The sequence below is a fragment of the Gossypium arboreum genome, chromosome 1 (assembly GCF_025698485.1).
Source record: "Gossypium arboreum isolate Shixiya-1 chromosome 1, ASM2569848v2, whole genome shotgun sequence".
In the NCBI taxonomy this organism is placed as follows: domain Eukaryota; kingdom Viridiplantae; phylum Streptophyta; class Magnoliopsida; order Malvales; family Malvaceae; genus Gossypium; species Gossypium arboreum.
The window spans coordinates 73,399,565-73,415,802 of NC_069070.1; the positions used below are offsets into that span (position 1 = coordinate 73,399,565).

A 16,238-nucleotide genomic window follows, 5' to 3' on the forward strand; every position below is an offset into this window, starting at 1 on the left:
GTAGGAAGGTATTTGGAACGTTCTTCAATGAGTAGATCTCTTGGTAAGTATTGAACCTTCTTTCCATTTGTATCTTGTGGTTTATGAAAACCGAAAACCCTCGTCGACTAAGGCTAAAAGGGTTTTGGTGTTATTTGGTTTGTTGGTGCTAGTGAGGATTAAAGGTCGCCGATCGAGGAGTGTGTGAAAAGCTTGGATCATCGGAGTGACTAAATCTAGTCATCAACTTCGCAAAGGTATGAACCCAAGGGCCATTGGGGATGGTGGCGAATGTGTAAGTGATGATAATAGGTAGTTTTCGATTTGGTTTAATATTAACATGGTCTAATCTATAAGTGGTTAATTATAGGAGAAATCGCATAGGAGATCTCGTCAAGGAATATCGCAAATCAGGTGTGTAACGAACCCTTTCATAGCTTAAAGCGATAAGATGTTGAAAAGTCGAAATGCCAAATTCGGCATTTCGAGGACTTGTGAGCAAGCTTAACGCTCACTAGTTAGTTAGAATCGATGAGATGGTGATCGAGAACGATGGAAAGCAGTAAGAATGTGATTTTGGCGTTCTTGGTAAGTTGGGCCTCGAGGGGTCAAGTGGGGCCCATTGGGCTTTTGGGCCCATTTGGGTAAAATTGGTAGAAAACGAAAATCTGTTATATGGCATGATAAGACTGTTAAAACCGTTATGGAATATAGGCTAAATGGGCCTAGATGACGAAATTGGCTAAGTAGGGCCCATTAGGGGTTTTAGGCCCAATAACTCGATTTCGCTAAAAATGGGCCAGAATCACGGTTTGCACCCATAGATTGTTAGTAATCGTTAATGAACATGGAAACCCTAATTTTTGGTAAAATTACGAGATTACCCTTATACCATGAAAATGACCGTTTTGCCCCTAGGTAAAAATGACCATTATACCCTAGGGTTTATGTATGATTTTAATACATGGGATTTTGATAAATATGGTATGTATGAGATGCACATGACATGTATGATATGCACATGATATGTATGATATGCACATGATGTAATCATAATCGCATTGGGTTGGGTTTTATATGGATGGAGGAAGTGAAAAGGGCTTATGCCCTGATTATCAAAAGGGCTTATGCCCCGCTTATCAAAAGGGCTTATGCCCTGATTATCAAAAGGGCTTATGCCCCGCTTATAAAAGGGCTTATGCCCCGATTATTGAAAGGGCTTTTCCCGATTATTAAAAGAGGCTAGGCCTCGGTTATATGATAAAGACTATCTTTGCCAGTGGAGAGTTTGGCGGGGTGGGTCGAGTTAATCCCCACATGGTGTGTTGGTTGGTACGTGTGGAGAGTAGCGGATGGTGGGTTTAGTAGTCTCCCCAATGGGTTGCATTCTTTCATTGAAATTATATGTGACATTGAAATGGGCCTAAGGGCCATACTGTTTCTGATAAAGGCTTGACCAAAGAATATGAAATATGAAAAGGCATCGCCAAGTAATATGAAATATGAAAAGGCTTTGCCCATAGATATGAAATATGAAATATGAAAAGGGCTACTGACCAAATGCATGATTGAGATTGGATTTGGGCTTAGACCTAACAGGCCGTTATTGTTTTGGGCTCTGAAAGGGGCTTGTTGCACACTGAGTTTCCAAACTCACCCCCCTTTCCTTAACCTTGCAGGTGAGCCTTGATGTGGGGACTTGGGCCGGAGAGGATTCAGAGTGGCCACGGTGATCATCTTCGGGCTTTTAAATAAGTGTTGGTTTTCATTTAATTTCCTTTAATTATTATTTATTTTTGGGTTGTAATAAGGCCAATTTTAACTTTCCTTTTATTTCTTTTCGGAATTATTTTAATTTTAATAACTTTAAAAATTGGTTAATAATTATTCAAATGGGCTAGACTTAGGACGTGTTTTCAAAACGATACTTGTTTTCAAAAGAGTTCAACACCACGATTAATCGATTTATCAAAGTCGTTCACTTAAACAAATTTAAACTCGATATAACAAAGTGTGGCTATGGTTGTGAGCATGTCTAGGATTGGATCCAATCAAAGAGCTTGGTACTTAAGCAGCCTTCATGGCTCACCTCCCTGCTCTGGATACCTACCGGTGCCCAACTTCTATACACTTTGTTAACTCAACAAAATATATGGTTTTAAAACACTAAAACGGAACGTGGGTTTTCAACTCCAATGTGGCACGTCAGATTCGGCCATAACGTCTAGGATGGGTTTGGGGTGTTACAGAAAACATTACTAAGACTATGATCATACAAGCATTCCATTCTTCATGATAACATATGTTCAGTTCCTTATCAGATTCTTCTTCAGTGTCTATAATTGCATTAGCTTCAGTTCCAGTTTCATTTGTTGACTCCTCGGTATCTGGCTCAGTTGGCTATTCTTTCTCGCCTTGATTCAGCTCATGCACTTTCTCTACTAACCTTTCAAGATCATGATTTGTAATGCACCCTTGAACATATTACCCCTTTAGATTTGCTTGTGTTTTAACATGGGACCTTAAGAAAGGTGAAGTGATTAATGATGGGAAATAAGCACTTCTTGTCTTCTTTTTGGCACAGTCATGAATCTCCTTGAGAATAATTTTCCCAACATTAATAGACTTTTCTGTTAAAATTGTATATAACAAGAGCAGCCTTTCCATTAGGATGGTGGAAATATGTGAGATAGGTATAAAATTGTAGCAAATGAAATAAAACCATACCTTTGATACTAGTTTTAGGTATCCCTTAAGCAAGAATGGCTCCCAAACTTTCTCATAATCCATTGGGATCCTGGATATGTCACAACATTAAGCACTTGTTGAAGAAAATTCCAATTGATATTGTTCATCATAGGGTAGTACTCATCTTCTTCAACATTAGGTAAGTGAAACAAATCATTGATGGACTTAGAAGTAAGAGGTTCCTTTTTCTTTCGAACGATGACATTAGTAGCATCTTGCATAGTCAAAGTAGCATAGAATTCTCAAACTAGTTCATCATCTAGAAGTGAACAAGCATCACAAAATTCTTCCCACTTGAGAGCATTGATTTTCTTTCTAATTGGTATAGGAACAACCATCAAATCATGACTCTTCAAGCAAAAACCTTTTTCCAGCATCATAGGTTGATGCTTGAAGATTGAATCAAATCTCTCTTTTACTTCTTCATCGATCAAAATTAGATTTTCAAGAGTAGTCTTTGAAGATCTAGTTCTTTTGCGAGACATGGTATCTTTTCTTCAGAATTTGGCAAAGTTTTTGCACAAGGGGGAAAAGAGAAATCAGCAAGGTGGATAAAGACTTGCTACGATGAAAATCTTACTACGGCAAGGATGGTTCGACGACAACAACAATGTGCGACAGCAACGACAGTGTACGACAACAATAACAGTTATGTACGACAACAACCTTAGTGCTTTAGCAATCTTATTGCTGTAGCAATAGGTGATTTTGGCAAAAACAAAAGAGAAACTAGGGTTTATTTTTGGATTTGAGGTTAGCGGCACAAGAAGGAAATTTATGGATTTTTAGGTTTAAACAAATTGCTTTGAGGGATATGAAAAATAGTAGAATGAAGAGGAGTTTATATAGGGAAGAATTAGGGCAACATGTAGCAAAAATTTAGCTACATTAGGGTTACTTGGGTGACAAGTAATGGAAAGTATGGATTTTTCCTTTCTTTTTGCTGTCTTGGGCCTCAAACTCAGACTGTATTTACAAACTTACTCAAGAAAAAAAAAATTTAGTACTTGGGCCAAATTTGACCCCTTTTATTAACATAAAAAATTAAAATTTAAACAAAAAAATGAAACTTAAAAATTTTAAATCTTAATTAGAAAATTTCTTCTTAACAAATTATATTAAATTAATTCCCAAGAATGGTTGGAGGGGTCACAGTAGTCCTGCTTAAGTTCCAATTTCCTTAGACAGAATTAATTAAATGTAATAAGTTAAGAAAATAAGTTCTAATTATTTATTTATTTACAAAACGAGTTCATGAAAAATCAAGGGTTTGTTAATTTGAACAAGGATTCAACTCACTCAACTTGACCATCCCAAGTGTTTGAGACGTTGACCATTAATTTTAAACGTACCTCCGTAATTGTCATATAATTCAATAGCTCCATAAGGATAAACTCGGTAGATGGTATAGGGTCCTTTCCATCGGGATTTAATCTTCCCAGGAAATAACTTCAACCTTGAATTAAACAATAAAACTTTCTAACCTTCTTTAAACTCGCGAGGTTGTGTATGACTATCATGTCATCTCTTTGATCTTTCTTTATATATTTTTCCATTCTCATAGGAAAACAACCTTAGCTCTTCCAACTCATTAATTTGTAACATTCTTCTCTCACCAGCTTGCTTAAGATCAAAGTTTAACTACTTCAAAGCCCAGAGAGCTCTATTCTCCAACTCAAATTGTAACATCCCGAATTGGGATCTAGTCAAAACAGTGGTTTTGAGACCATGAATCTGAAGTAGAAATAATTATTTTATAATTCTTATGAGGTCTAGATATGATTGCATGCTTGTGTGAAAATTTCATGAAGAAATTCTATTGATAATGTGTCCAATTTGACATTTAGGACTAAACTGTAAAAGTTGCAAAATGTGAGTTCTAGAAGCTTTAAGCATGAAATTTCCATGGATTTTTAGTTAGAGGTACTTAAATAGCAATTTTTCCAATTTCTATTTTTATAAAATGGACATAGTTAGGAAAATTTGAAAGAAAGGCATTAAAGGGCATTTTGGTCATTCGGTTAATAAAAGAATAAAAAGGGAAAAATGAAGCAAAATTTCCTCATCTTCTTCAAGCTAGGGCTGAAACTTTGAGGCTCTCCATAGCTAGGGTTTCTTCACTTTCCAAGCTTGATTGTAAGTCAATCCTAGCCCCGTTTTTAATGTTCTTTACATTTTTGAAGTTGTTATCTACCAATCTAGCTATTTCTGCCATTATTTTGAGCTAAGGTTCATGTTCAAAAACTTACCCATGTGTCTCATGCATGTATTTTGATGTTTAATGGAGGAATATAAAAGTTTGATATGCGTTTAAAATCTTTTACTAAGTGATTTTTTATGGAAATGCATGAAAAGACCTATTTGTAAAAGATGCAAAATGAGTAGTAAGATGTGTTTTAATGAGAAATGTGGGCTACTATGAGCATGTTATAAGTTCGGCTAGGCTTGGGTAACAAAAAAAATGAACACATTTCATTTTAAGAGCCTAGGGGCTAATTTGTAATTATGTGAAAGTTTAGGGGTAAAATTATAATTTTTCTAAAGAATTATTTATGGATTTATTTTTAACAATATGATAATTAAACAAGTAAAATTTGCTATTATAGATCAAGAAAAACAGAGTCCAAACCTAAACTGAGAAAATAACAAGGTTGTGGACTAAATTGAATAGTTAGCCATATTTTGGTACCGAGGTAAGTTCATGTGTAAATAATGCAATGTTGTTTCATGTTTTAATGTTTTATTAATGTATGAGCCTCTATGTTTTATTGTTATGACAAGTGTATTAATAACATTGTGAACGAGTTCAATGAATATGTGACATCGAGAAAATCTTGTTTGAATCTTAGGAATAGTTTAGATACGATTGACATCTCACTAGGAACTATATGTGTTGAAATCATGAGATATGTGATATGTATTTATGTGGATCCAGGTGCTGATCTTGTACATTCTACCGGTGGTTGGGTAGCCTGGCATGTGTGAGTAGCTCGAGTAGTTACGTTCTAACTGTCAGCTTATGTGAGCAGGCCACTAATTAACTCGAGAGTGAGCATTGTGTAATATGTGATAAGAGGTATCATGTGGCTACATATGAAGCACTTTGTATAAACTTTCCGTGTATCCGATAGTATTCCAAGTGTTCAATGGGTAAACATGTGAGTTATTCGAGAAGTAAGTTAATGATGAGGAAATATGGCAATGTGTTACGTGTTCGTATAAGTATGTATGAAAAAATCATATGAATGAGCTCGGTATGTGATGGGCTTTTGGTAAGATTGAAAATGAGTAAGTTATGCCTATGTAACTATGATGATATATCTGTAAATCATGTTATGTTAATTGTATAGTATTAATGCTTATGTTTCTGTTTATTTGCATGTGAACTTACTAAGCTTTATGCTTACTCCCCTCTCTTTTCCATTTTCTTATTGTATCGCCAAGCTAGCTCGGGGATCGAATGATGTCGGAGACTCGATCACACTATCAATTGGACTTTTGGGTATAATTAGTCTCAACATTTTGAGTATGGCATGTATAGGGACTTGGTCTTTTTGTTATATGTCATATATATATTGGCTTATAATGATTTGATGATTCATTTTGTATATGGCCATGAGATATGTTTCATATTAATTATAGGGATGTAATCCTATTCATATATGCATGCATGTGCTAAGGTCACTCGTGATATGGTTAAATCCATTTGGCATGGATGAATTATGGATATGGTCATTGATGTTTAATGATGGAATTGTAAATAAACGACATAGTAACAACTAGGCCTGAATGTGTAAAATGGAAGTAAATTGATGTTACATATTGCATGTGATTTGGTAAGCTTAGTCTAAATAAAACATGGAGCCTTAAGCAAGTACAAATCGATAAGAAGTTGATATGCATGAGCCATGTTTATGAATGTGTAAGTGCTCATTTATGCCATATAGGATGTCACTGAGATGTGTAAGTGTGCATGCGTCTTTGAGGGTGACAAGAAGCTTGGAAAATAGCCTCAATGTTGTCCACACGGGTAGACACATGAGCATGTGTCTAGGCCGTGTGTGACACACGGTCTGCCCCATGGGTGTGTGATCCGTCCGTGTGTCCCCTGCACCCTAATTAATGCAAAACAGAATGCCCAGTAGTAAACACATAGGCAGAGAGATGGTCGTGTGTCTTGGCCGTGTAAAGCACACGGCCTTAGGACATGGGCGTGTGCCCAGGCCGTGTGAAGTCAACATCTAATTTTTGGAATTTAATTCATCACATGGCCTAAGCACACGAGCATGTGACTTGGCCGTGTGACCCTAATTGTGTTGATGACATCATGAACAGAGAGTTACACAGGCTGAGGACCTAGGAGTGTCCCAATCCACACGGGCATGTGTGATCAACGGCCTACCTGCACAGGCGTGTAACCCTCCAAAACAAGAATTTTTTCTAAGTGCCACAAAAGTTCTGAAAGTTCTCAGTTTAGTCCCAAACCACCCCTAATGTATGTTTAGGGCCTTTTGGGCCCATATAAGGGACGATAAGTATGTTAATGAATGGTTTTAATTTGGACAAAATTTTATGGCCTGATTTTATATGTTTGTTTATGTTTGAGTCGGTAATGCCTCGGACCCTGTTCCAGTGCCGGATACGGGTAAAGGGTGTTACACTAATGGAAAATGACATGCCCTTCCAAAGACTAACTGAGTTATTCCTAGCGGTGTCTTAAATGCTGTTCGATAGGCTCATAATGCATTATCTAGCCTTCGAGACCAATCTTTTCTGCTAGGGCGTACTACCCTTTCAAAGGTACCTTTGATTTCACGGTTCACTCTTTCAACTTGCCTATTAGACTGGGGGTGATATGCAATAGCAATCTTGTGCTTCACATCATATTTTTCAAGCAACCACTTAAGCCATTTGTTCACAAAGTGAGAACCTTCATCACTAATAATAGCTCTTGGTGTCCCAAATCATGTAAACACATGCTTATGTAGGAATCGCATGACTACCTTAGCATCATTTGTAGGGTATGCTTCAACTTCAACCCACTTGGATACATAGTCTATAGCAACTAAGATGTATTTGTTCCCATACGAAGAAGGAAACAAACCTAAGAAGTTAATGTCTCATACATCGAATAATTCAACCTCCAAAATGTTTGTCAAGGGCATCTCATTCCTCCTTGATATATTTCCGATCCTTTGGCATTTATCACAGTTCTTTACATAAGCATAAGCATCTTTAAATAGTGTAGGCCAAAAGAAACCTGCTTGCAAAATCTTTGCTACAGTACGTGAACCAACAAAGTGTCCCCTACTTGGAGATGAATGGCAATGATCCAAGATCTCAGTAATCTCACTTTCAGCTACACACTTTAGGATTATATTATCTGCACACTATTTAAACAAAAATGGATCCTCCCAAAAATAATACCGACTATCATGAAGAATTTTTTTCCTTTGTTGGTATGTCATTTCTCAAGGAATTATTCTACATGCAAGATAATTGGCAAAATCAGCAAACCAAAGTGTTTCAAGAATTCGATTTACCTCAAATAAGTGTTCATCTGGAAAATTTTAGTTGATAGCCACACATGATCGAGTTACCTCATCTTGCTCGAACCTCGACAGATGATCAACTATTTACTTTTCGACACCTTTTCTGTCTTGGATCTCAAGGTCAAATTCTTGGAGTAAAAGTATCCAACGAAGTAGCATCGATTTTGCATGTTTCTTCGTGAGCAAGTATTTAATGGTCGCATGGTCAGTAAATACAATAACTTTGGTACCTATAAGATATGAGTGGAATTTGTCAAAAGTAAAAACTATAGCAAAGAGTTCCTTTTAAATTACTATATAATTGAGTTGGGCTCCCTTCAAAGTTCTACTCCATCACAGCTCCAATGGCATAATCACTTGCATCACACATCAACTCAAAAGGTGAGCTCCATTCAGGTGTAATGATTATTGGTGCTGAGATTAACTATTTTTTTAGATCTTCAAAAGCTTCCAAACATGCTTTGTTGAAATCAAACATTGTATCTTTATCTAACAACAAACACCACGATTTAGAAATTTTTAAGAAATCTTTGATAAACATTTGGTAAAAACAGGCATGACCTAAGAAACTTCTGACTCCTTTCACATTAATTGAGGCCGGTAATCTTTCAATTACGTCCACCTTTGCTTTATCAACTTCAATTCCTCTCTTTGAGATTTTATGCACTAAGGCAATCCCTTCCTTAACCATAAAATGGCATTTTACCTAGTTAAGGATAAGATTCATCTCTTCGCATCTCTTCTGTACCTTAGCCAAATTACTCAAACAAATATCATAAGTGTTACCAAAAATAGAATAATCATCCATGAAAATCTCAAAAAAAATTCCAACCATATCAGTGAATATTGCCATCATGCATCACTGAAATGTTGCAGGTGCATTGCGTAAACCAAAAGGCATTCGCCTAAAAGCAAACGTACCATATGGATAAGTAAAGGTTGTTTTATGTTGGTCCTCTAAAGCTACAACTATTTGATTATATCCCGAATAGCCATCTAAAAAACAATAGAATCCATTACCTGCCAGTTGATCTAACATCTGATCCATAAAAGGCAACAGAAAATGGTTCTTCTGAGTGGCTTTATTCAACTTCTTGTAATCAATACAAATTCTCCAACCAGTAACATTTCTCATTAGAATCAACTCGTTACGCTCATTCTCAAAAATCGTGATTCCACCTTTCTTCGGCACACACTGCATTAGACTTACCCACGAACTATTTGAAATAGGATAGATGATTCCTGCATCTAACCATTTGATCACTTCCTTTCTCACAACTTCTTTCATAATAGGATTGAGCCTCCTTTGCCCATCAATTCGAGCCCTTTCACCTTTTTCTAAAATAATTTTATGCACGCAAAAAGAAGGGCTTATACCTCGAATATCAGCTATGGTCCAACCAATTGCTTTCTTAAATTTCTTTAGAACAACAATTAGTTGCTCCTCTTGATCTTTCGTTAGTTCTGCTGAAATAATCACAGGCAATGTAACAACCCGATTTTAGCTAAATCAGAATAGTGGTTTTGAGACCACAAATCCAAGGTTAGAAAAATATTTTAATGTTATTTTTAGTATCTACAACATGTGAATAAGTATGTGTGAAAATTTTGTGATCTAATTTCACCATTTGTGTGCTCAATTTGATAAAAAAGACCTAATCGCTGAAAATGTAAAAGTAGCATGCTATATGTTAAAGTGCTTAATTGCTTCGGTTAATTAAAGATGAGGTACTTATATCGTTATTTGACCATTAAATAATTGGATGGACAAAAATGGGCTTATATTAGTGGAATTTAAATGTGTTTACAAAGGTTATAATGGTAATTAGTTAATTACATGTGAATTAAGTAAAAACAAAGCCAAAAATTCATTTAATTCATCCTTTTTCCACCAAAAATAGAAAGAATAGATAGGGTTTAAAGCTTTGGAGTTTTCAGCATTAGCATGGTTGATTCGGTAAGTGAATTTTGTTCGGTTTTTGATGATTTCTACGTTTTTGTTATCGTTGCTTCGTGTTCTAGCTAGCCCATACTTCAATTTTTGAAAGTGTTGATGATTTTGAAAGATTACATTGATGAATGCTTGAGTTTTTTAATGTTTGATGATGGAAAATGAGTATTTTTTTTATAGATTATCATATTTTGTAAAGTGATTTTTAGTGAAATTGCATAAAAAGGACTAATTTGTGTAATGTGAAAAATGTAGGGTTAAAATGTGAAATAAATGAAAGTTATGGGCTGCTAGAGGCTATATGAAAATTTGGATAAGCTCTGGTATTGATGGATTGTTTGAATTTGATGTATTTGTGAAAATGGACTAAATTGAATAAATGCGAAACTTTAGGGGCTAAAATGTAAAAATGCTCAAATTGTGTGTTTTTGATAAAATTTTTTGATTTGGTGATTAAATAGATTAATTTTGAATACATATAGATCCTGAAAGAAAGAAAATAGATCTAGACCAGAGGAAATTGAAAGTTGACGAATAGTAGATCTAGTCTCTCTATTCCGATTACGCGGTAAGTTCATATACAAATAAATGCCTTTAAATTGATATACAAATGTTTATTAATAACTGAATTTCCATGAATGTTGAATTAGCAAATACGAGTAAGAATCGATAAAGTTACGATATCTGTAAGTCCCGTACGAACCATAGGATAGTATAGGATACGAGTGTCATGACATTAGGATTCTGAGATGTGATATTGTGTAAGACCATGTCTGGGACATTAGCATCGATCTGAGATCACGTGTAAGACCATGTCTGGGACATTGGCATCATATATGATTTCGTGAAAGACCCTGTCTGGGATAGTGGCATCGATATTTAATAACATGTAAGACCATATCTAGGATATGGCATTGTATAAATTTACGAGCTATCCGAGTATCCTTATCAATGCCAAATGGTTCAACAGGCAATATCGAGAATGGAATGAAAATGTGAATGAGTATCCGATTTAGGTATGTATGGAATGTATATGTTATTCAAGAATGAAAGGTAAGTATATTTATTAATGATGACATGTGAATTTCATAAGAAAGAATGGTGGTTAAATTCATGTCATTAAGAACAAGTGAGTTAGATGTGAATTATGAAACTTGTGTATGTGGTTTGCTATGGATTCCATGGATCAGTTGGCTTATAATTATCTTATGTTTTAAGTTTAATTGTATATGGCTTACTAAGCTTTTGAAAGCTTACTTTGTATGTGTTTTTCATTGTTTTATAGATTATCGAAGCTACCGTGAGCTCAGGGATCGTCAAGGATCATCGTCACACTATCGAACGTTATTTTGGTACTTTTAAAGTTGTAAATATTAATATATGGCATGTATAGACTAGTGATGTTATGATATGTGTTATGTGTATTTCTTGCTATGTGATATGGTATGAATATGATTGAGACTATGGAATTGGTTTTGGTATAGACTATGTGATGGAAAAATGTTATAATTGATATATATATATATATATATATATATATATGGTCTTGTGTGAACGACCATCTTGGTATGATTTCGTAGTTAAAATGGTAAGGTATTGATATGATTTTGAGCTTGGTTATATGTTGTTTGAGACAAATGGATTGGTATGATTTTAGTTCATGAAATTAGTATGCTTTGATATGCAATTAAGTATGAAATTGATTGTGATATTATGGATTGAATTATGCATGTTTAGGTATAGTTTTGGTTGCTATTTGGTCATGAATTAAGCTTTGGTTGATGCTTGTAAGGATAACCCTTTTTGGGTGGCATGTTGGCCTTATAAATGCCTTATTTTTGTCCAGACGGGCAGAGACACGAGCGTGTCTCTCAGCCGTGTACGACATACGATCATGTTACACGACCGTCTGTCCCCTGGGGTACTCTATGATTGAAAGTTAGTATACGCTATAGTTTTGACACGGCCTAGACATACGGGCGTGTCTATTGGTTATGTGTGACACACCGGCAGGCATATCGGCATGTGGTCGACCGTGTGACCCAAGTCAGTAACCTCCCTAATTTTCCCATGGCCATGGCACACGAGCATGTCCTCGGTCATGTGGTGCAAGTCAGTATGTTTGCCCTATTTTCAGTTATACCCTTCACTAACCATGATCAACTCCTAGATCTGCACCAATCCTAACTATTAAAACCAGAATAATAGGTGACTCATATCCAACACATGTCCCCTTACCTTACTATGGCTATTCGACCAACCTTAGCCAATGGATGAGGAATACTTACCAAAACTGCAACACCTAAGGAGCAATTCGGCAATGAGCTAAAATTCGAGATCCGATACTAATTCCCTACCACAGTTGATTAGAAAGAGTGAGGGACATCATTCGATACTTAGCGTATAAACCCGATTGCAAGAGCAACACTTACACTAGATTCGGTCAAAGAGTATTCGGCCCTTGAGGAAATTGGCTTCTTGGCTTTCAAAATTAGTATGGTGAATAAAATTTATTTGGTATAAATTAAACAAAAAGAGTAGAAGAAGAAATTGGCAAAAAGAATTGTGTTGAGAAGAATAGAAATCGGCAGGAAGAAAAGAAGAAAAACAAAAGGGCTTTTGCCTTTTTAGATCATGAAAAGAAAAGGGCTTTTGGCTTTTGGAGAAAGGGGTTTCTAGCAACAAGGTGAAGAAGAATTTCGGCAGTAGCCTGGAAACCCTATATTCGACCCCTATTTATAGCCCTTATGGCTGAATTTTCCATGCCCAATTCCCAATTCGGCTCCATCACTTCTCCCTTCTCATCTCCTCATTTTTCTCCCTGATAACCCCTTGATCTTTTCCTTAATTTTCTCTTCTGAACACTCCCCTTGGAGTCTATCTTCATGCCACTTCCATCCTTCTAGGAGGCTAAAATCAAACTTTTAAAAATACTAAGCTAGGATTCGAACCTTGGATCTCCTTGCTAGTTACTAACGCCACCTCCCTACTCCTTACGTGGCGTCACTTAGCCACTCCTCCACAAGGCTTTTTGATGCTATTTTTCCCCTATTTTTATTTAAAAGCCCATCTACTTGCCAACCCTGATTTTGTTAATAATTAAACTATAATTTCATTTATTCCTAGGTTCGAACTCAAACCTTAATTAAGATCTACTATAATTATCACATGGCTAGAACATAAAACACAATTTTTTTCAAAACTAAAAACAAAGAAAGTTTGGGATTTCGAGATTTTTGGGTTTCGTGATTCTTGGGACGTTACAACTATACCGCCTAAAAGAAATTTCATCCTCGAAATTTCCAACTGCTAACACAGACTACCACACCACAATTCCGCTTCACACTCTAATTCCAACTTAGGTAAGTGGCACACTATGGGTAACTACGTACCATTATTCTCCTCTGGAGCGTCTCTATCCTCTTGACGACGTGCTGCATAGACCAAAGCTGGCTACCTCGCCTCAACATGATTAGTACCTCTGCCTGGTGCTCCACGACCCAAGCCATTTCCACCCCTGGCCTGATCACGGCCTCTCGATAGTAGCTGACCACCCCTCGGTGGTTGTACACCACCTCGGTCCATGACTGGCACCTGAGCTGACATTCTATGGCAATTCCTGATTCTATGCTCTATAGATCCACAAGCTAGACAAGCTCCCGTCCTCTTCCAACACTCGCCTACATGACCTCTCCTACAATCAGCACAAAGTGGCACCCCTGGATTAACAGCAGGGGGCCCTGCTCTATTTGGCCCATTAACTCTGGCCCTAGCCCTAAGCTTCTGTCAAACACCAGGAGTCTCAGCCTCCCTTTTACTCTTACCCCTTTCTTTTCTCGATTTAAGCGCTCAGTACGCTTTACCTCTTTTGCTATCTTTGCCTTCTCCACCAACTCCGAGAAAACTCGCTGCCTTTGTAGAGCTATCAGTACCCTGAGTCTATTTCTAAGTCCATCCTCAAACCTAACGCAACGCTCATACTCCGTTGCCACCATTACTCTTGCATACCTACTAAGGCGTATAAACTCCACCTCATACTCTGCCATCGAATTGTTTCCTTGGGTCAGGTTCAGGAACTCCTTCCTTCTAGCACCCACATACTTCCCTTGTAAAGTAGCTTTGAAGAACTCCCAAGTGACCTGCTCCAGTTGGGTGCCCTCTTTCACTATCAATCACCACTGGTAGGCTTCTTCCCTTGATATTGACACAGCTCCTTTCAGCTTTTGTTCTGGTGAACAGTCCAAATACTCCATTATTCTTTCAGTGGCCTCCAACTAATATTCAGCCACGTTAGGAGCCACGCCAGCCACACCTTTAAAGATCTCGGCCCTGTTCAATCGAAGTCGCTCTAGAATGGACCCCCGATTTCTGCTGCCATTATTGGGCCCAGCGACCCTTTCCAAAATTCTCAGCATTGCTTGCGACAATACATCTTCTCCCACACCCCGATCATACTATCCATTCCCAGCCACAGGTAAGGCCGGAGCCTCTTCTACTCCAACATCAGGCATATGGCCCGATGCCGACGATTCAACCCTAACACTTCCGTGGCCTCAGCCACAGCCCCTTGCACTTCTTCTAGCACTCATCATCGATTCGTGTATTATCTGGATTAAAAATTTTATGAATTTTTAGTTCGTTTAATAATTACACTGATGTTTTATGAAAATATTTAAAGAGAAGATTGTTTTTGAAAATCCTCTACAATTTCAAGTTCCTACAGGCTTTGGTTCCACTCTAACAAAATCATCTAAAGTAGCCCTCTAACTATCTACTGTATAACAATTTAAACAAACTTAAGAATAAAAATACTTAATTGGTTCGACGTGGGAGACTTAGTGTTCCGCTAAGCAAGATTTCCCATTTCCATAATAGTGTGATCTAATTTTTTTAAAACGAAAAAAGAAACCAAATAGTAATAAGGCCCACTTCGCAGCCCAAGTTTTACAACTTGGGTTCTGGTACCACTAAATGTAACACTCCAAACTCGGCCCAGACGTTATGGCCCAATCTAGTGTGTTACATCGAAGTGTTTTAGCGAAAACCGTGTTTTCATGGAAAACCCTTCTTTAAAAAAAAACCCTAATTAACTAAAAAAGAAAAACCTTTCAATTACAAAAGCCTTGTTTAAATCATTTGATATTTTAAAAAACTTAGTTGCGGAAATGTAAAAAACATACTATAATTTAAGAAATCCATGTTCAACTTCTCGTAATTACAATGAAAATAATAATAATTCAAGTAGTAATTGAAAACTTTATTACAATCTGGTCTGAACACACTTAAAAAGAAATAAAAATTAAATGCTTAAAAAAAACCAAGTCTGAATTATCTTGCTAGCCGGCCACCTAGAGTCCCTCCAAACATCGAATCTTCTACTGAGCATCACCTGAAAATAAAATAAAAGAAGGGGGTGAGTTTTCGCAAACTCAGTGTGTACAACCCTCGGCAAAAACAAGCATTCAAGAAAAAAACATCATTCATCAATCATGCAATGCAGTCACATCCAAATTATCCATTCGCTACACACCAACTCCGTCCCCTGTCACACCATGTGGGGATATAAATATCGACCCACCCAGCCCATACACCATGGTAGCCCGGTTGCAGAACTACCTTCATTTACATATTGGGCTTTAAAAGCCGTCGGCAAATCTATGATTATCAAGCAACCATGTGATCCTCATATACTTCCTTATTTCCATAATCCCCAACCCTTATGTAACCTAAGCAGAATATCATATGTATGCAGCAAACATGCATGTCACATTCATAAAACTTACATTTAACACCTAGGGATAATTTTGATCATTTTTGCCCTTAGGAGCGTTTCGGTAATTTTCCCTAGATATGGATTTCACTTACCTTGGCCCATAAACAAATCTCGAGAGCTAAGATGAACGAATACTATGCACCAGGTAGGATTCCAGAGAAGAGGAGGTGAGTCATTAAGACCGCTTAAGTACCAAGCTCTCCCTAGATTCAATCCTAGACATGCATATACCCGT

The 16,238-nt window shown here is 36.9% G+C and overlaps 1 long non-coding RNA gene across 1 annotated transcript; it reads left to right on the forward strand.

Annotated features, from left to right (window-relative positions):
* The first annotated feature begins 347 nt into the window (after positions 1-347).
* LOC128290201 (uncharacterized) lies at positions 348-1,863 on the forward strand. Its single transcript, XR_008279846.1, has 2 exons — positions 348-393; positions 1,659-1,863. It is a non-coding gene; the product is annotated as an uncharacterized LOC128290201 (long non-coding RNA).
* Positions 1,864-16,238: the final 14,375 nt, after the last annotated feature.